Source organism: Fukomys damarensis, unplaced genomic scaffold (assembly GCF_012274545.1).
Source record: "Fukomys damarensis isolate Sample0158 unplaced genomic scaffold, DMR_v1.0_HiC HiC_scaffold_5, whole genome shotgun sequence".
NCBI classification, from domain to species: domain Eukaryota; kingdom Metazoa; phylum Chordata; class Mammalia; order Rodentia; family Bathyergidae; genus Fukomys; species Fukomys damarensis.
Genome location: NW_022900917.1, coordinates 49,739,480 through 49,760,623, shown reverse-complemented (window position 1 = coordinate 49,760,623; position 21,144 = coordinate 49,739,480).

The following is a 21,144-nucleotide window of genomic DNA, read 5'->3' as shown; positions in this document are numbered from 1 at the left end:
TATATTAACTTGTATGAAGATGCATCCTCCATGAAATACAAACTGCTTCTACTAACATACAAGACAATAGGCCATCTTCTGCAATCATGCAGATAGATAAAGATAGTGAAGTGCTGCATAATGATGTTTTGGTCAGTGATAATACAGTGGTCCTCTAAGATTATATTGCATAGTGATCTGGTACATTTACACAGTGACATCAGCTGATGGGTGCAGTTCTCTGAACATATCCCTGTCACTAAGTGACCCATGACAGCAGTAGGAATAGAATTCAAATATGTATATCAATAGATTTATTATATATTATGGGGTGGGTATTCCTTTTCCAGGAGATTTTTTTTTAAAGGTAAAATCCCAAGTTCTAATACTATTTTGTATTATGGCAATAGTCTGTATTGATATATTTTTTGAATTTTTATATTTGTAGTTCCCTTTCCTTCACAGTTGAACACATTGTTGACTGGCTTAAGTATAGAAAGCTTCTGTTTAAAGCTAAGTTTTGTTGTTTTTGAGGCACCTAAAATATTAATCTTTGTTCCAGTTAGTTGTATTAGTTTTCAGAGTTACATAATATCACAAGAATCATCTTAAGCTTTGCATTATTCCACCTACTAAAAAACAAAAATAAAAATCTGGGCTGGTGTATGAAACAAATTTCTAGTTTGTAAGGAGCCCTAGGCTAGTCTGTGATGCTAAGAGCCTTCCATTCAACTGCTAACATCCAGCAGGAAAAGGAAAGCACATTCTTAAATGCTGTCAGATACATTAATAAGGAAAAAATTGAACAAAATAGGTAATTTTCTGACACCACTGAGCACACTGGTAGTTACACTACTATGGCTGAATTGTGTGTTAGGCCATGCTACCAAGGTAGAGATGGAAAATTTGCATTTTAGCTGTTGTCTCAGTGTGAAAGAAAGGTGGATAGATAGTGCATGGGAGCTCACAGAAACTCAGCTGTTCTAGCACAATGGTTGACAGTTGAAGATGGATTGTAGGTCTCCACAGCATATTATTCTCAGAACTCAAGGAAGTGCCCATATTCTTCGAATTATCTTTTATGGATCATTTCCACAATAATAACACTAATAATAATAACTTTATTGGCCAAACCTGTAAAATAACTCAATCTCCTCTTTTAAGAAACTGCTTGGGCTAGCCTTTGAATGTAGTCAGTGATTTCCCTTGTGTTATCAACTAATACTAGTTGACAGGTAAGAGAATATATAATCTCACTTAAGGCATTAAAGTAGTAATTCATACCCCTGTAAAACTCATGTATCTCTTATTAAAAATAGAGTCCTCAACTGCACATCGTGTTCACTGAATTAAAATTTTTGTGGGTCATCTAGAATCTAAAATTTTATCAAGGTGCTTCTGATGTAGTTGAGTTGGAGGCTACAAGTTCAGAATGTTTGATATACAATGAAAATACTTTAGAAATACAAAAGATTTAGAAAATGGTAATTTTTAAATTCTTACAGAGTGCTTTAAAATGTTGCAAGTAATGTTACTGTCTTGTGAGTGAAATGTGGTTGTTTGATACATAACATACCAGGTGAAAGTGAACAGCTAGTTAAGGTTTGAGACTATTGTCTTTAAAGCTGATATAAAGGGGATGGAGGATAGCCTGCTTTGTATTAATTTGTTAAATCTTATTTTCATTTTTGCCATGAAGTAATTAAAATTTTATTTCATGGCCAGTTCTGATTGATTGATTGATTGATTGTTCTGTTTTGAGACAGGGTCTCACTATGTAGTTGAGACTGACCTGGAACTCACTATGTAGCCCAGGCTGGTCTCCAACTCACAGTGATCCTCCTGCCTCAGCCTCCTGAGTGCTGGGATTACAAGCGTGCGCCACCACGCCTGGCGCCAGTTCTGATTTAGATGTATGCAGAGGTGATAGGTTTGATAAGCAGCAATAACTATTGTGGAACAACCCATTTCAAGGCAGCATTATTTCAAAGAGTATGTAATATATTTAAGATGAGGGTCATCTTAACAGGTAATACAGGGAGCAAGTTAGTGCATCTTGGAGGACTTATTAGTGTAATTCACACAGGGTGCTTATGTGGAAGGTACATGGGATGCACAATGCATAGCTCTTTTCTAGGCCCTTGCTCTTCCCTTCTCTGACTCAGTTTTTACTGAGCAATCATCCTCTTGATTCTCATCATCCTAGACCTTGGTGGGAAGGCTCCTGGGGTCCAAGCCTTCTGCTGCTGCTGCCTCAGCCTCAGTTTTCTTTTCTTTCCTTCCTGTGTCCTAAATTGGGCCTTGAGTTGGGGTTTTTGCAGTAGGCTTTTTCTAGGGTTTAGTTCAGGTTACAGCTTCAGTTCTTGTCTCCATGTGAATAACTACTAAGACTATTATTTTCAGCTCTTCCCCCTAGCTGCTGCCGTTCATATACCCAGCCTATCTGAAACTGAAGTAATCATAATTCCTCTTTCCTGAAAAAGCACAACAGAAGTGTGAGACTCCATACCCTGCTCTTTTCCTGAGACCTAGGCTCCTCTGCCTGTCTGGCTTGGGCAGCTGCTGAGTTGGGACAGACTCTATCACTGTGAGGCATGCCTCGTCTTGTGTCTTGATGTCTTTGTGCTCTCCTTGACACTGGGTGTTTGTTACAGCATAGTCCCAGGCCTGCTAGGCCACCATCACTGTTATTTGTATGGCGGGGAGCAGGACAATGACCGGTGTTGAGAGGACTCTCTTTCTCTTCCCTCCTACTTTTTTGGAGGGAGTCCTCTTGGCCACCACCCATGTCCTTGAGACCTTAACTATCCTCACTGTGGAGTTCCTGAGCAGGGCCCTAGTTCATCCTTCCTTAGGGACCTTCAGAGAGGGGCCTTCTCCAGTTTGGTTTCTCCTAGCAGGGCTGGTGGGTTGGCCTCCGTGGATGAGGCCTCTGAATTATAGCTGGACTCAACTGTTTAACTTACTGTAGTTTTCCCATCTTAGGAAGTATAAGGTGTCCTGGCTTCCTCCATGACTGTTGTGCCAGCCTCTGCTTGGCCCTCTTTCAGCTGTTTCAAAATGTGGCTAGGGGAGAGGAGGCAAGGTGTTGTGACCTCCTTACCACAGTGCTGGCATCTAATTAGAACATTGTTGTTATTGTACACTTATGGGACACTGTGGGTTAATCTGGTAGGTTATTACAATAGAGTCCAAATTAAAACATTGTTTTGGAGGGCCGGGGATTTAGCTCAGTGGCACTGCTCCTGCCCCACAAGTGCAAGGTCCTGAGTTTGATCACCAGTATTACCCCCCCCCTCAATTGGAGTGAAACACTAGTAAACTAGCAGTGGAAGACCTTCTCTAGACTTGTCTGCCTAAGGAACTTCAGTGCATCCTGAGATGTCAGCACTGTGATCTTGTCTTATGACACTGGCACTGGGACAGATACCAGTCTTGCAAGCATTCAGGAATGGGTTTCAGAAAATGGCCTGAGTTCTTATAAGTATGAACTGTTATATAAAGAGCCATAACCTTATCAGTTCTAAGAAGGACTTTAATGAATGCAGAGGCATGGCAATTAAAGACAAGGGTAGAATTCAGTGTTTTCAGATTTATATCTCTATAAAGAGAAAATGGCAATTTTTGTGTGAGGTTTATAAGAATCCTTTGGCTTTCGAAAACATGGATATGCCTCATGAGAATGTATCTTATTAACTCCTTTTTAGAAATCAGTAAAAATCATGATGTGCAGCTGTTTAGGCTGTTCTTACTAATTTTTTGATGTGATTTTACCGTTGGTGAGGGTGTCCTGCTGTTGAATTATAGACATGCTAATCTTTGTGAAAGGTATTAAAAAGATTTCCTTTAGCTGGGTTAACACATGTGACCACATGGAACATGAGCACAAAGTATGTGATTAAATGATTGAGAAGGTGTGATGGAGTGTGGTCAGTGTTGTAGTAATGGAAAAAGAAATCAGGAAGGTGTGACTGGTCTTTTTCTTTGATACAATGAAGAAACTGAGCAAATCTCAGAGAGGTCATCAGCCAGGGATCCTGACAGGAGATACATCATTGTCCCAGAACAGGCTGCAGGACTTTTTTGTCCTGGGTGCCCCTTTGGGGAGGGTGATTCCTGAGGAGCTGTGAACCTTTGGAGAGAAACACAGCCACACTTGTGCTCCCTCCCTTCAAGGAACCTGCCTCCCAGGACTCAGGGAGAGGGTTGGAATTGGCCAAGGGGAGAAGGGCAGCAGGTTGGTTGGATAGGTAGGGGGAGGTTGGGCTGTGGTGAAATTCGAAGTTTAGTCTGGGTGAGATCCTGACTTAGGTTAAGTTACATGACAGAAATGGAGAGGAAAGGTTAGTTTGGCAATATATGATGGATTGCAGTTGAAGAGATTACAGGGAAAAAGTCAGTCTCTTTTGAAACAGCCCAACCAGCAGGCATTGGAGCTTTGGCTACGGTAGGGAAAGGAACACAGCAGCCATGGGACATCCTTGGGGTATTTTTGTGCAGGGATGAATATGGTAACTAAGGGGCTTGGCTTGGAGAATTTAGAAACCCTGTTTCAGAACTAAGGTTTGATATTTGTAACTTAAATTCCATTCCAAAATAGAAAATATTTGAGGATGGCCAAGATGTATGAAAAGATCACTTAAAAAAGGTTCTGAAATAAAGCTGCTTCACTAACAGGGTCCTACAATTTGCAGGTCAGGGAAAGGCAAAATATTAAAACATTTTTTCCAGTTGCTGGGGATCAGATCCAGGGACTTACATAGTCTAGGTAAGCACTAAGCTACAATCCCAGCTCTCTAATATTTAAAAAAAAAGTTAGAGTCATAGTCTTACAGACATGGTGTCAGTAGAACTATTTTCACATGTATTTATTTTTAATTTAGTTTTTTTTTTTTCAGTACTCGGAATTGAACTCGGTTTTGTGCTTGCCAGGCAGGTGCTGTGCCACTGAGCTATGTTCCCAGCCCTTTCACGTGTAATTTCATTTTGCTTTTATAAGTATTCTTCAACGTGGAGGATAGTCAATAAAGAGACAGAATTGTATGGAATGTTAGAATTTTTCAGAATCATCATAATAGCACAGTGATAACTTGGGGCTATGTAAAAATGTTACCCAAATACATTTACAAATTGAAGTTTCTCACTTCATTGTATTTCAGCTTTCTTTTCAAGTGTGTGTTCTAGCATTAGAAAGAACTCTGTCCTTTGTTTTATACTTTAAATGAGTGATTCTTGTGTATGGTTTTTTAAAAAGACACATCAACATACTCTCAGAGAGCATAGGAGAGAAAGAGTAGCAGCCCAATAGAAAACTGGTAAAGAATATAAATATGTCACCTGCTTTGCAAGTGCAAGTTCTCAAGCTTGAGCCCCAGTACCCCCCCAAAAATATATATGTAATGTATAGGAAGAAAACTTAATCATCAGTAAGCATAACAATGTCTAAATTATGGGAGTTATGAAAGAATGTAAATTAAAGTGAGTTAATTTTTCTCTCATTAAGTTGTGAAACTGTGTCTTTTATATATTGCCAGAATTATCAGATCTTTACTCTTACTGTTGCCTGAAATTAAACTTTTTTTGCGGGGGGTACCAGGGATTGAACTCAGGTCCTTGCACTTGCAAGGCAGGCCACCGAACCGCCGAGCTAAATCCCCGGCCCTGTTGCCTGAAATTAAAAAAGTACAAACAGGGTCAACAGGGTCGGGGATTTAGCTCAGTGGTGCTGTGCCTACCGAGTAAGCCCAAGAGCCTGAGTCTGATCCTGGTACCCACCCCCAAAAGAAGTAGAAACAAACTGGAAAGAAATGAGAAACTGTATATACAAAGTTCCTTATCAGTAGTCATTCCAGTTATATCAGTCATCTATCCTAAGGAAAAATCGGAAAGCCCATTTACTGTTATAAATAATAAGCCACATTTTTATGACAGTGAATAATTAAAAATTGTCCAAGCTGTGTTCTTTCTCTCTCTTTGGTACTCAGGATTGAACCTAGGACCATCACAATGTCCTACATTCCCCAGCCCTTTAAAAATCTTTAAAATTTTTGAGATAGGAATTTGCTAAGTTGCCTAAGTTGGACTTGAATTTATAGTATTCCTGTCTGAGCCTTTTAGAGTGCTGGAATTATAGGTGTGCACCACCCAATGATATTATTTTGTAATATCATGCAGGCATTACAGTTGATGTTTTTGAAAACTATAAAACTTAAAAGACTGTAGTACAGGCATTTTAAACTAAGGTTTTGACTTCATACAAATTGAATTATAAGCATAGGAAAAGATTAGGAAAACTACGTCAGTTTAAAAAAACAATGACTTTCAGGGATTGGCAGTTTCATTTAAGTAAAATCTATGGTTCCAAAGCTGACTGAATCTGATTTGAATTACTACTCAGTCACTTACTTGCTGTGTGACTAGACAAGTGACTTATTAGCTCTGTGAGCATAGGTAAGTTACTGAATTTATCTAACCGAGTTTCTTCACCTGGGCTATGGAAGAAGTGATCATACTTATGGTATATATGGATTGATACAGTAGTATATTGGAAACATTCCATATACTGTATGTGGTATAATTAACAATAAATGTCAATTATTTGGATTGTGTGTAGTTTTTATATTAGTCTTTCTACTTTTTATGTTTTCTAAATTTTATATTGAGGGGATCGTAAAACCTGTGAAGTTTATAGAAGGGCTCAGTTACTTCATTTTTATCTGTAATAGATCTGGAAATTTTTAAAAAATAGCTTTTCTTAGTTGCATATTTGAAAAAAAAAACATTTTCAACTTTTTCCTGTTGGGGCTTTCTTTTTTTTTTCTAGATTGTTTGGCAGTATTTAGGTTATTTTGTCTAACCCAAAGAAATTTTATTATGCAGTAAGCTGAATTTTAAAGAAACTTCCCTTCTCCCTTTTGTTTTTTAGTTTCTCAATTTAAAACAAAGAATAATCTTTTAGAAGTTTTCTGTAGTTGAGATCTCAGTTTGGTTAAGATTAACTGCATATTTAGCACTCAGATTTCAGACCTATTTAGTGCTGCTTCTGTAGATCTCACTTAATTGTTTAAGTATGTGAGCATGATTTAGATATTTGGGAGGTGGAGGAGAAATCCCTTGAGACTTCTGTGCTTAAGTTAAAAGGCTTATTGTGTCTTGGCATGAGTTTATGTAGGTTAGTAGGAAGGCTTTGGCATCTGGAACTCTTTCACCTTGGATTGTGTCTTTCTTGCAGAAGAAACGTTTGGGCAGCATACAGCCTGGAGGAGCTTTCTGGCTGTATTTTCTTCACAGGAGGGCAACAGTTTTGCACTTAAAATAAAATAACTTCAAAGTTGTCTACTTCAAGTTAGGTTATCTTTAATTTTTTCTCAAACTTTATTGTATCTTCTATGGCAGAGGAGGGTTAAGAAAAGGAAAAGCAGTGACAAGTTGTTAACATTGTCTCCTAAATTACCCGTTAAGGGTGACATAAAACTTGAAAGTCTTAGAATCCAGAATATAAACAACTATATTTTATTTCTGTATTTCATTAATTTTGAGTAATTCCCTCCCTCCCTTCAGTATTACCTTCCTTGCCTCCGTTTCTGTCCTTTCTGGGGCATTGAACCTAGGGCCTTGTCTCTGAGCCACATCTCTATACCCTTTCTAGGCTGAACTTGAACTGTCAGTCTTCCTGCTCAGCATCCCAGAATGCTAGAATTACAAATTTGTGCCACAATGCCCAGCTTGTATCCTGTTTCTGATATATTAAAATGTTAAACAAGTGTCTTAAAAAAATTGATACAGTAATGAGTTAAAAGATCTTACCAGTTTTCAGTAACTTTACTTTGTATTTTTATTCATGGAACAACAAAGAAACTCATCTGAACATATCTGAAATTGTAGTTTTTACTAAAAGTTTCCCTGCTGTATGTCATTTTAATCACACTGGTGCCACCTCTCACCTTGGTCCTTACGTTATGTACACCATGTAAAGTACAGTGTAGATGGGCCTGTGAGTCAGGCGTTTAAACAGGACCTTGCTCTGCTCCTGGACCTCAAGTGTACAGACAGTAGACGCCTTTTTACAGTGTTAATCTGCCAGATAGCTGTTAACACATTGGGTACCACAAAATAGTGTCATCAAGACTGTTCCATAATAATGATGACAAAGTCTATTAAAACTCACAGTAAAGCAAGAAATATACTGCTAACTACTTAGAGCTTAACTTGATGATCGTCAAGTATTTGTATAATTCTGAGCTTTAGCACTGAGTGCCTACATTGTACATATGCAAAGTGAAAAATAAACAAAGTTAACTTTGTAAGAAAAAGAAACTTAAAATCCATTTGCTCAGTGATGGGAAGGACCCTTTCAATTTTTGTACTTGGATAATTTGAGGGGTTTCACATGAGTTAATGGAAGGCCCATACTGAAAGAATACAGGTAATCTTGAACCTATGAGAATGATATCAGATCCTCCTCCACCAGCTACAAGTTTAAGTTCAAATAAAATGATAGCCATTTTAAGATTTCTTAAGTGTATAAATAGACGTTGGGAGATTTAGTATGCATAAAGATTAGAGGCAGAAGCTGTGGAGTTGAGATTGCCTGGTTTCACAGCTTAGTAGAAGTTCTTTGTACCTTTGAAGCCTTGGGTGAGTAACCTGTGGTTTAGTTTCCTCATTTATAAAAACAGTAGTATCTTCCTCAGTCCCTGGCATTTACCAGAAATTCATTAAATGGAGCTGTGATTTTTTTCCCCATTTTTTTGAGATGGGGTCTTGCTATATAGTTTATATATACTCACTGTATAGCCCAAGCTTGCCTTGAACACATGGCAATCTTCCTTCCTCAGCCTCAGGCTCAGCCTCAGTATTAGGATTACAGGCATATACTACCACATCTGGCTTCGTTAGTGATATATTGATAGGACCTTAAAATTCATTTTCTTGACTACCCCATATGTCATTGACTTCAAGGATCATCTCTGATGTTCTGCTCTCTCAGGTGCTGGGTTAGATGAAGGCCCCCCCTCCCGATTATTGTTATTTGATAGTTTGAGATTATTTTTTTGGAAGTATTTTAAATTTCAGACAGCAAAATTTCAAAAGCTCAGTAGGAAGGAAAATAAGTACTAAATTGATACTTGATGATTGGTTGTCCTAGGTTCTTTATAACTGTACTGGCAGCTCCTCGCTTCACAGTTTTTGTCTAGAACATTTGTAGACAGTTACTGTCTTGCCTAATTATAACTGCTGGTAACTGTTCTGGAGTATGTATGTGTTACCTGACAGATATGAAACTTGTCAGTTGATGCTGTGCTGAGACTTGTACTGACTGTCCCCAAACCAAGGTTCCATTTATATATCAATCCAAATTAGATAAAGACAGTGTCAAATTCAAAGAAATCAGTACCACAGAATTAGGAGAGTACTACATCTGGCCTACCACGATGAGATAATACCATATCAAATGACTGAATAGGTGTAGAAATCTAAAGGAATTGCCAGCTTGGGTACTGGCCAGGTGCCCAGTAAACCCGTAAATAGGAAAGTTTCAAAGGCTTTATCGCTCCTGATAGCCATTGGAGGCAGTATAACCCAGCAGTTAAGAGCTGGGGTTCTGGAGTTAGAACCTGGTTCTAATTTAGACTCACTTCCCATGTGACCTTGGGAAAGCTGTTAAACTGAGGAGGAGACTAGTGCCTGAGGCACACTTTCTAAGTGGGGTGACTGAAGAAGATGATGTGAAGGACCACGATGTTGCAACTTTGGCAGGCTGCATTGCCTCAGAATGCAGCAGTTTTCAGAAGTGGCAGGCTGGCTTCACAGATGAGAGCAGTCTGTTCATTTGAATTCTATGTCTTAGTTTCTGAGCTGGATGAGGTTTGGTGAATAATACATACTTGGGGCCGAAAATAATCAGATAGAAAGTAAATGAAGTACTGTTTGTACTCTGACATAAACTTGAGGTATTTCAAAATATTTTATGTGATCATATCAGGTCTTATGTGATAGTAATAGATTATAGCAGCAATTTGACCAAATCAGATTGTAGATCTCATTAAACAAACAAAAAAAAAGAAATGTAAAAAAAGAAAGTCATAGTTAATATCTTCACAAGTAGCAGTACTGGGTTAGTCACTGTAGATAGAAAGCGCTGTAAATGTCCATAGGTTACATAGTTCTGAGTACTCATGGTCATCCTGGCAAAAGAGATGAGTGCTTAAGGAACTAGTCTTTTTCAGTCATATGGATTTGTTTGAAGAAAGTGTTACAGTCTCAGTATCTCTATTTGAAGAACATCCTTTTTTTTTTCCCCATGGTAAGCACAAGTCCCTTAAGGTTAAGTAGATTATTTTTCCTCTTTCTGTTTTTCTCTGTGGTTATACACGGATGTTTGGTTGAGAATGGGTAGGATTTACTAGGTTTAATGGGAAGAGTCTCTTACTCAAAGATTATGTGGTTTCTCTACATGTATAATTATCACAGTGTGGACTGGACTATTTGGTTGTATTATAGTTCCATTTGTGTGTGTGTGATTGGTTTCTTGAGACACAGTGTCTTGCTCTTTAATTCAAGCTGGCCTTGAACTTACATCAGACCTCCTGCCTCAGCCTCCTGAGTGCTGAGTTTCCAGGCGAATACCACCACTCCTGGCTCGTTGTTCTTTCTTTTGTGTAGCTATCTACACAAAAATAATGAGAATGTTTCTTAATGTAATGATTCTCACTTGAAACAACTTTTTATCAAGCAATTACAATCTTTCAAAGAAAGAATTTTATTTAAAAAGCTGACTGGAAGGGCCAGAGATTTAGTTTAGCCTGCCTTGCTAGTGCAAGGTCCTGAGTTCACTCCCTGGTACCTAGTAGGGGGAGCTGATTTGAAAGGTAACTCCTTTAGGAACAGCTCCATATGAATTTAGGAAATATTTCTAACCTTGGGAATTCATAGAGACCTCTTTACCATTCTTTGGGAGAGCCACCCATCACCAGTGTGGCTTTCTTAATGTCTTTATGGGGATGTGTCTTGATGAACAGTTGTTTTCTGCCTGGTGCTAGTCCTCTTGTCCTGGTGTGCTCTGCACAGGAAGCTAAAATCAAAGCTATTAAGTAACTTTCCCTACTCACAACCCTCAGGAGTGAAGGAGCTGCTGCTAGTCAATACTTAGTCTCAGTGATTCTAAAACCCAGGTTTTTTTTTTTTTCCTATTTTGTTTTTCTGCCTCCAAAAATACTACTGTAGAGCAGAAAGCATAAGACTTTACTCTCCATCAATGCTGTAGAGACCATGATTTTTGTTGTAAACTTAAAAACAAAACCTTGCACCAATTTTTTGCTGTGAAAGCTTTTCATTTGCTGGTAAACAAAATACAAAAGTGACAAGGAAATTGTCCCCCCCCCAGGGGCCTGCTGCTCTCTTCTCCTTATCAGTTATCTGTTGTGTAACGAATCCTAGAATTTGGTGACTTTAAACAGCAGTCATATGTTTACTTCATAAGTTTGTGGGTTGCAGTTTGAACTGGTCTCTGCTGGAACCCTCCTGCCTCTCTGGTCAGTTGGTGATTGATGACCTCACACCACTGGCTGTGGTTAGCTGGGGCTGTGCATGTGCACCTGTGTGTGCTTCCATGGGAGTGGGTATGTGAGACTGAATTTTGTATCTTTGGTTTCAGCGGATTGGCCCAGGCCTGTTGATGAGGTGGCAAGTGGGAGGGCAGTACCAGTGCTCAGGCACTTTTCAAGTCTGTTAATCTGAAGATGGCTGCTGTCTCTCAGGCCAGGGCAAGTCACATGGGTCAGGCAGCATGGGAGTGGCTGTTCCAGGCAAGTGTGGTCATACCAGGGCTTTCACAGTGAATGTGCCCCACCCCTTGTAGTTTTAAAAAAATTGTGGTAAAGTACACATAACATAAAATTCACCATTTCACCATTTTCAAGTATGCAGTTCAGTGAATTAAATACATTCATAATATCCATCTGCCAGCACCACACATCTCTAATTCCACCATGTAACACTGACACTCTACCCATTACACAGCATTGCCCCATTTCCCCTTACCCACATGTGTGTGTCGCCTGTGCCTTTGATCATGGATATGTCATAGCACTGAAATGAATGGCCTAGGGGATAATATGTCAGAGTTAGCTGCATTCTTCTCTCATTGGTCAAGTTAAGGGAAGAAAGAGACAAGGGACACTGTTTGAACTTTTCTTTTCCTTATTATAGTACTTAAATATTAGAAACTATTTTAGGACAAGTTCTTGAAATCTTGTTTGGCTAAAACTCTGTCAATTGAGACAGCAACCTGTACTCCCTGTGAAGGGACGAAGAAATAACCAAATTCATGATTTTTTAGTAAGTGGGACAACACAGCTCATTTTCTTTAGTTATATTCTGTCTGTGAGTAAAAACTGAATAGTCTTGATCCATCTCTTTCATGAGGGATTGTCCCACCAGCACACCATCCTCCTGTGCTGGTGTTGTCTTGGGCAGCTGCTTCAGATTTCAGGCTCTCCATTGCTCTCCTCCTCACCTCCAGTCAGTTATCAAGACTGGGCCGCTGTTTTTCTCAAGTCTGAAGTGGTTCATAACTCCTGCCTTTTCCTGAATCTGAATTCACTTTGCCAAATTAATCTTGGCTCCTGAATCTACAGCATAAAACCTTTACCTCACCTTTAAAGACCATCTGCTCAGGTCCCCTTTATTCTGTCTCAGCTCTGTCTCTTACAGCATGGGCCATCTTCATTGTGCCATTTTCAGAGCTGGCCCTGTGTTAGGGTTCTTGTTGTTACTTTGTTTTGTTTTTCTTGGGACTCTTGCTTCTCCTCCCAACCTACTCATACACAAATTTCTTTTAAAAATATCCTCAGTACTGATGTACTTGATCATATATTTTTATCTCACTCTTCCTAATTAGATATTTCATGCTTATTAATTGAACCAAAGAATAATTAGGAATATCCATGAGCTGGCCACCACTCTAGGTGTTCAGTGTTGGGGATAGAGATGAACAAAAAAGTATACCAGGTGCCTAATAAGGCTAGTGGGTCAAGTATAAATAAATGAAAGATATCGCTGTAGTAAAAGTGTGATTGTAGTAATTGGGGAAAAAAGAGCAGCATGTGGTGCTATGGATGATAGAGGTATAAGAACTGACTCCCTTGAAGACCATAGCTTGAGCTGGCGACCTCCTGCCTGAAAGCTGTGTGGCAGCACTGAGGAGAACTTTCTTTGTACTCCAAGAGTAATGGGAAGCAGTTTGTGTGGTTGAACTATGTGCATAGATTGGAGGGGGCTGGAGAAGGTGGAAAGTGCTGTAGTTCAGGTGAGAGGCAATGGTGATTTGATACAGTGTGGTAGTTGTGGATGTAGACAGAAATAGGGCAGGTCTGAAAAAGACTTGGCAGGTTAAAGTCACTAAGATCTGATGTTGGATTAGATGTGGTAGCAATAAGTAAGAAAGTATCCCGGGTGACTCTGATTGATTGCTGGTGTGTCTTAAGGGCTAGTTGGGTGGCTGATGTTCATAGAGCCAGCCCCTAGCCCTTTGGCATCTCTGCAGATATATAACATGAGGTGCCATTTCTCTGGGCACATGGCTTGGCTCCTGGAGAAAGGGCTGGATTTTGACACTTGCTTCCTTTCTCTGGCCCTCTGTACAGTGAAAGGACTGTCATGTCACATGCCTAATTGTAGTAGCTTCTGGCCAGTCATCACATGCATGCTCATCAGCTTTGTTTCTCTCCTTCCCTCCAAACTGGGTGAGATTTGTCTCCTTTAAAAACAATCTAATAGCAGAGACTAGAGTGTGAAAAAGGAAGGGGAAAGATTCAGCTGAAAGGTGGGCTACAAAGGCGGTCCATGTAACAAACATAGAGGTGGGCTTCTATGATAACGATAGGAAAGAAAATGGTACAGAACAACAAGGTCTTGTTACATATTTCAGGCTGACCTTGAACTCACTATGTAGCCCGGGCTGGCCTTAAACTCATAGCAATTCTCCTGCCTCGGCCTCCCAAGTGCTGAGACCACCAGTGTGTGCCACCATGCCCAGCCTTAGAAAATGGTAATTGATGGAATGAGCCTGAAATTTGATTGAGAGTCTTGAAAGAAGAGAAGTGTGAAATTCAGACATGGAGGAATGGTCCTCATCTTGGAAAACCATAGCTGCTCTGTGAACACATAATAAATATGCTAATTTGTTCTTTCACAGTTTAACTAGTTTGATAGTTTTGAGTTTTATTGAAAATTTAGACTCATTGAAAAATTACACTTGTTACTGGGGGCTGAATATGAAATTGCATCTAAAAATAAGTTGGTATTTTCTTTTTAAACTTTGTTTTTCTCCCCGAGACAGGGTCTCACTATGTAGCCCAGGTTGGCCTCAAACTCATGGCAATCCTCCTGCCTGCCTCGTACCAGGATTACAGGCATGCACCACCATGCCTGGCTAAGTCAGTATATTTATCAAGTTTGCAAAAGTATCATATGCTATAAACATGTGCCATACAAAATTATTTATTATTTCTTGAAAGTTACCAATTTTATTTGTAATAAGATATCTGTAAATAAACCTTATATAGTAAAAATGGCAGAATTGTGCTAATAGTTTAGTTCCAGGTCTTTAGAGAAATGGATATCACCCACGGTTTGAAGTACAGAAATAAAGTACTAAAATAACAGTGACATATGTAGAAGAAATAGAAAGAGAGACAAGCTACATGGACTAATGTCTCTTCAATTCCCATGTATTAATATTATATAATAAAATGAATCACATTTTTACTGTGTTTTATATCTTACCAGGCATTTTAACACACATTGGCACTCTAATTCATACAGGAAAGGTGACATTTTATAGAAGAGAAATTTATGGTATCCCCAAGGTCATGCACATACCATAGTGGATGGGGAAGACATTCTGATTATAGGTCTTATGACTCCAAAACAGTCACATGGCATTCCACTTTGGGCATCCTGAAAGGATGAATTAATTTTCTTTTAGTGGAGCCTTGAAGTGTGGTTTGAAGCAACCCAGAGAATCCAACGGACAGAGACACTTTCATACTGTAGTGATTATGCTGATTTGATCTGATTGTTGTTAAATGAAGTAGTAGATTTTCTGATTTTTTTTTTATTATATCTGTGCAAACTGTTTCAAAGCAGTTGAGGTTTGAATTTGAGGATAGTCAAACCACTATGAATTGCTTAAGTTTGTAATATTGAAGAAGTAACTAGGAATAGTTTCACATGGCACACTTGGTAAAATATGATACCAGGAAATATTTTTGTGCTTGAAAGGAATTTTGTATATAGGAGATGGGGATTAAAAACAAGCTGTGGTATGTACATTTAACCACTTCTCAAGATGATTATAAACTGCATGAACTGTAAACGTTCTAATAAATTAAAACATAAAAAGAATTTTGCATGTAGTTTAATAAAAACAATTAAAACAATATGTTGGAATATGTCTGACCAGTGTTGATGAGGTGAGAACAAAGGGTGATACCCGCCCACTTGTTACAGAACTGCCTGCTACCAAACTTTTTTTTTAGAGAATATTTCTGTTACTGAATAGTCATAATACTGTGAAAGAATTAGAGTTGCAGCATATAAAAAGATAGATAGTAGCACATTTGTCTTTAGATGATGAAACATAATTTACCTCTGATTTGGTGATTTAAGAAATTTTAAACCTAGACCAGGGATTTAGCTCAGTGGTGCCATGCCTGCCTTACTAGCACAAAATCCTGAGTTTGATACCTGGTGCCCCTAAAAAAAGGAAAGTGAAAAATTAGGTTTGAATGAAGTTAGGATATGTGAACGTGCTGAAGAGGAGTTTTCTGAATTAGCCTAGGTTTATATTTATGCTGAAAAAGGGATTGACAGAGCTGCTTTTTGAATACCTGTGTTGAGAATCACAGCCCCTGCCTTCTCTGCAAGCCACTTACCCCTCACTTACCCAGGATGTTCCATGTACTTCATCCTTGTCCTTTTCTCCTCTTATAGTCCTTCATATCAGTGCCATTTAGCTTATTCTTTTGCCTTGTGGAAGATGTACACTTCTTTGTTGTACCAATTGTATTAAAGTTTGTAAATTCATATTTTGACATATAATTTATTGTGCTACATTAAAAATCAAGTTCTAATCAAGATTCAGAAACTCAGCCCTTTCGTTGTTGAGAACAATTACATTTTTATCTACTTTTCATTGCTTTTTTACATCATTTTAGCAATAATACAATGATACCCTTAAGTCCTTAACTTTATGGTTTTAAAAAAACATGTCCTGGACATTTAGCTTGAATCCTTGTATTTACAAACAATTCATTTTAAAGAGAAGAGAAGTCAGTGTGTACTTCAGAGAGTGGTGTGGTTGCAAGAGGTCAGTATCTAAACTTCACTGAGAAATGCTCCAACTGAGATGTTTACAGGAGCCTGTGATCTCCTAGACTAGTGCTTAAAATACACAGCATGCAGACATGGCTCTGTAGGAGCTTGTGTAGGCAGGTAAGGATGCACAGGAAGTTGGTGTGTCATTGGAGAATGAGAGTAGGGTTGGAAGTGGAAGAGGAAAAAACCCATATTTTTCAATTTAAAAATTGAAGACTAATATCTTCTCTCCTGTTGTATTTTTTTTTCATGTTGTATCATAGGCCACTTTTATACTGAGTGAAATAGACCAGCTGACATGTGGTACACATGCTTTTGTGATGGCCCAAGGCTCCCTGAAACTGTTTCACTTAACACCATCAAAGTGTAGTGGATAAGAACCATTAAAAAACAACAGCAACAACAAAACAAAACAAGAAAAAGCCTGTGACTGGAAGCCAGGCATGGTAGTGGCAAGCTTGTAATCCCAGCACTCTTAGAGGCTGAGGCAGAAGGATTGTAAATTCAAACGTACCCTGGGCAATTTCAAAATGAAAAAAAAAAAAAAAGAACGGGGGATGTAGGTCAGTGTGAAGGCTCTGGGTTCAATTCTCAGTAACCCACCCCCCATACAAAATAAAGGAAAAAGTGGTTGTGATTATAAGTGTAAACAGTAAATGACTGTTTACCTTGTATTCAAGGACTTTTACTAATGAAGTTATATATAGTCCTATATCATGACTTGGAAGGAACAGGGGAAAAAAGGTAACTCCTAAGGAAAGAATCCTTCAGGCCTATGACATTCCATTTCCTCACAGATGAGATGAAGAGGTTATAATGGAGACCAGAGCAGTTTCAAGGCAAAGTATAGCAGGCTCATCAGATACAGCTTGGCAGCCTAGTGACTTATAATGAGGGTGGCATGTAATTAGAAATTGTCCCTGTCTTTTCTGAGTACCGATGAAAACCACGGCTCAGAGGTTAATTCAAATAATAATTAATATTGGTCTTTGTCAGTACAGGGTGGTAATGAAATCTTTTGTTATTTGATGACTTTGACTTTAAATGTTGAATGAGGAGTAAAAGTGGTTTGTGGAGAAGCTCCAACAACTAACCCAGAATGGGAAAGCATGCTATTTGGCAGGTGTTTAATACAGAATCTCTTTATAGTCAGTATTGCCTACAGTAGAAGCTATAAGGTGACATAGAAATATTAGTGTTCTTTTTAAAGTGATAATTATTTAGAGTGAATATTAAGAAGCACTGATAGTTGATCCTACCACTGTGGATTGAGGAAGTTTTTGCTAGTCCCTCACATTTTTTCTTTTGTGGTATATGTAGTATACAGATTGACATTGTCCATTAAATCTACACAGGTTGGGTATATATGTTCACCTACAAATAAAACATAAAAATAGAGAGTAGAGAACCTTGAATGCCCTTTCAACCTTGAAAGTCAACAATTCTGTAAGTTGGTACACAGTCAGCGGGCACTTTTAATTTGTAGAATGGGGAGTTACAAATGAAAGAGAAGACAATAGTTTTAGTAAGGAAATTTTTTAGAAATTCCTAAGTATTTATTAAAGCAAATCAACTATAGCTTTAGAAAGCTGTAAATGTGAAGTATAGTTATCTGACTAAAGTAATTTCAGTGGGAGGAAAATGCTTAGGCAGGATTTTTACAAATGGTTCATTGAGTAACTTGCTTTAAAAATTGCAGTTTTCTTTTTTGAACTGTTGACTGAATTACCATAGTTCAGCCTCCAACAGTGATGTTTGGTTTCATTCTAAGCAGTATCATCTTTTATAGAGAAAAGTTACAGCAAAAGAGAGATATTCATGTGGTTGAGAACTCTGAGATGCTTCTGATGGCCAGTGAGTGGTTCTTAGCAAACGTGCCAGAGTAGGCGGAATGGCAGAACCATCCCTGATACACCTTTCGCCAAGTCTGTTAATTCAGGTTTTGCCTCCTTTCACTCATAGTCTTTCCAGTTTCCCCATGTTCTGTATCATTTAGAAGTAAATCCAACATTTTGGTATATATCACTACTGAAATCATTCCAAGTTAAATTGCTGTAGAGGCTTTGTTTTTAATTGAAAGGCAGCAGTATAGTTGAGAGATATCTAAGTATGTTTTTTAAGGTGGAATATAGTGGATGATAGGCAATTGTTGGACAGTTAGGATTTTAGGTTTAATTCAGTTTAGAAACAATCCCAAAATTCTGAATTGAAAATGACAAGATTATACTGTTATTTTATTGACAGAAACAGTTCTCTCTGAGATACTGTACAGTGCCAGGATTATTTGGAAGCCAGCTCTCTGGCCATATCTTTCGTTAAGTCCTGGGGGAGGTGGTCAGTATTTTGGAGAAGCTCTTCTGTTCCATGAGGGCATAATAAACCAGCACATATTCTAGAAGAACTCAGGATGAACACATCACACTATAATCAAGTGACCTTTCCCCCCAAATCTAGATCTTGTCATCTCTGCTTGGCACCTGTGTGAGCTCCTTACTGCCTTTGAAGAGGCCATGGCCTAGGGCAGGGTGGGCAGGTTGCTGACTTGAACGCTCAGATATTCCTGGACAAGTGTCAAAGCCAAGAGACTATGCAAGAGAGTGGGTGTGGAATGAAGACCAGGAACAGCTCAAGAAGAGTTTCTATTGGGTTAAGTGTGACCACAGGAATGGGCGGGTGCTCTTCCCTGAGGTTCCATAAGCATGATGCCCTTCATAATCAACCAGTTGCTGCTGATGCTAGGGCCTCCCTGTCTGAATCTGTGTGGCATTACCCTGCTTCCTGATCTTGTCAGCCCTGGCATTCCCTGGGGCTCTCAGACTGGTTCCTGACAGTACGGCCAAGCTAGACCCAGCCTAAAAATACGATGAAGGCTGGGGGGTAAAAGAACAAGGTCTTTCGAGCCCATGACAAATGGCACTTGGGCTCTTAGAAGTCTGGAGAGGCCACCCATTGTTGTGTAGAGCCTCCCTGTGATCTCTAATGCTATGTGCCACGTGGCCTAGTTCTGCCCATTGGATGGCCTCAGTGACATTCTCTCTAGGCCTTCTTTGTCCCTCTCTTGGCCTCAGGTGCAGCATAGCCTATCCTCTTCTTGGAACCTGCTCACCCTCCTTCCTAGCCTGGAGGCTCCTGCTCCTCTTGCCTTCTGGTCATACAGCTCTCTGGCCATATCTCTGGTCAGGTCCTGGTCTTGCAGCGTCAACAACATATTCTGCTTTTGTCACCCTCAGCCTACCTGTAGTTACATGCTCCTCACCTACCTGCGGGGAGACACATGACAGGGACAGCAGTGCCTAGTGCAGCTTAGCCCTGGGCCAGGAAGTGCTGTATAAGTAAATGGAAGAGCAGCAAGCTGAATAAGGTAGCACTGGAGCCTTGAGGATTTGTGGGCACCGTGGGGAGGGGCAGGAGGGAATATTCTATTGGCAGGCAGTCAGAAAGAGATCTGTCTGAAATATTTGTATTTTAAGTAGGTGGGATGCTTCCTGAATGTCTCCTTTGATCAGTGAGAAATGTAACTGAGAAAAACATGGGTTTTACAGGTTGTGTTAAAAAATAACAGAAGCAACATTGACATACTTGGTTCTTGATAGAGATCAGAGTGAAGAGCTGACAACTCTGGGCTCAACTTTGGAGTACATGTTTGATTAATAGGGATGGATGAACCATTGCTGTTTTTCCAGTTGTACACACTCCTCACAGAATTAGGTACCAGCTCAGTGAACTTTCCAGCATACAGAGGGCCCCACTGTGCTTGGCTTCCATTTGGTCAAAGGCACGTTACTGTGTGGGGCAGCAGCCAAGTCCATGTTAGAAGCCTCGGACACACCTTAGGACAGTGATGAGAACCTTTTAGAGCTGTCAGTGATTCAAATAGCTTGGTGTGGCACATGTACCATAGGTTTGCCACCACTGTACTAGGACAGGGTAATGCTCTGCCATAAAAAACATGAATAGAAAACAATAATAGCCACATTTATAAGGGAGAAAACCCCCTCAACTTGGGTTTGGAAGTCTGGGTTCCTATTTAGTTTTAAATATCACTACATACCAGGGTAAACCCCTAACCATTATAGTGCCATTCTTTCCTTTATGAAAGGTAGTGTCATTGTACCCTTGCAGTTTACTTCCCAGAGTGTTCTGGTACACATTTAGGTGTCGGATGTCTTGTTTTCAGAGCCTTTGCATATTAAGATGTTAGAAACCCTGATTCCTCTTTCTGTCACATGCTCTATCAAGTTTTTCCTCAATTCTATTGACTCTACCTTCAAAGCATATGTAAAATATCACAGCTTCTATTGATGAGGACTTTCTTGCCAGTCCTGTTGCAGAGGCCTCCTAACTGGTCTTCACTTTCAGTTTCTTTCCAGCCCCGCAGTCACCAGTCAGTTGTCAGGCCTGATTCATACAAGGTCTCTTCTGTGCTGAAAACACGTCAGAAGAAATCTCAGCCTTCACAGAATCACCTTCTGCTCCAATCTTCCTCTTAGGACTCTTCTTGACACAGCTCTTGGTTCTTGCTGTATTTTGGGATGACTGGGCAAAAGCCTACCTCTCATTCTCACCTTTGCTCTGTCCTCAAATGCTGTCTTCGTGGGGCTTGTGGTTCCTGCTCCTCAGCTCCTTCCAGACTGCACCTACGTAAGTGTTGTCTTCCCTGTGAGGTATCTCCACATCATCCAGTTTAAGATAATAAATACCCTCTTATTCTAAACTTCCACTCTCCTTTCTGCATTTTGGTTTTCTCTTTTACATATCCTTTAGTTATTTCTTTATATTTTATTT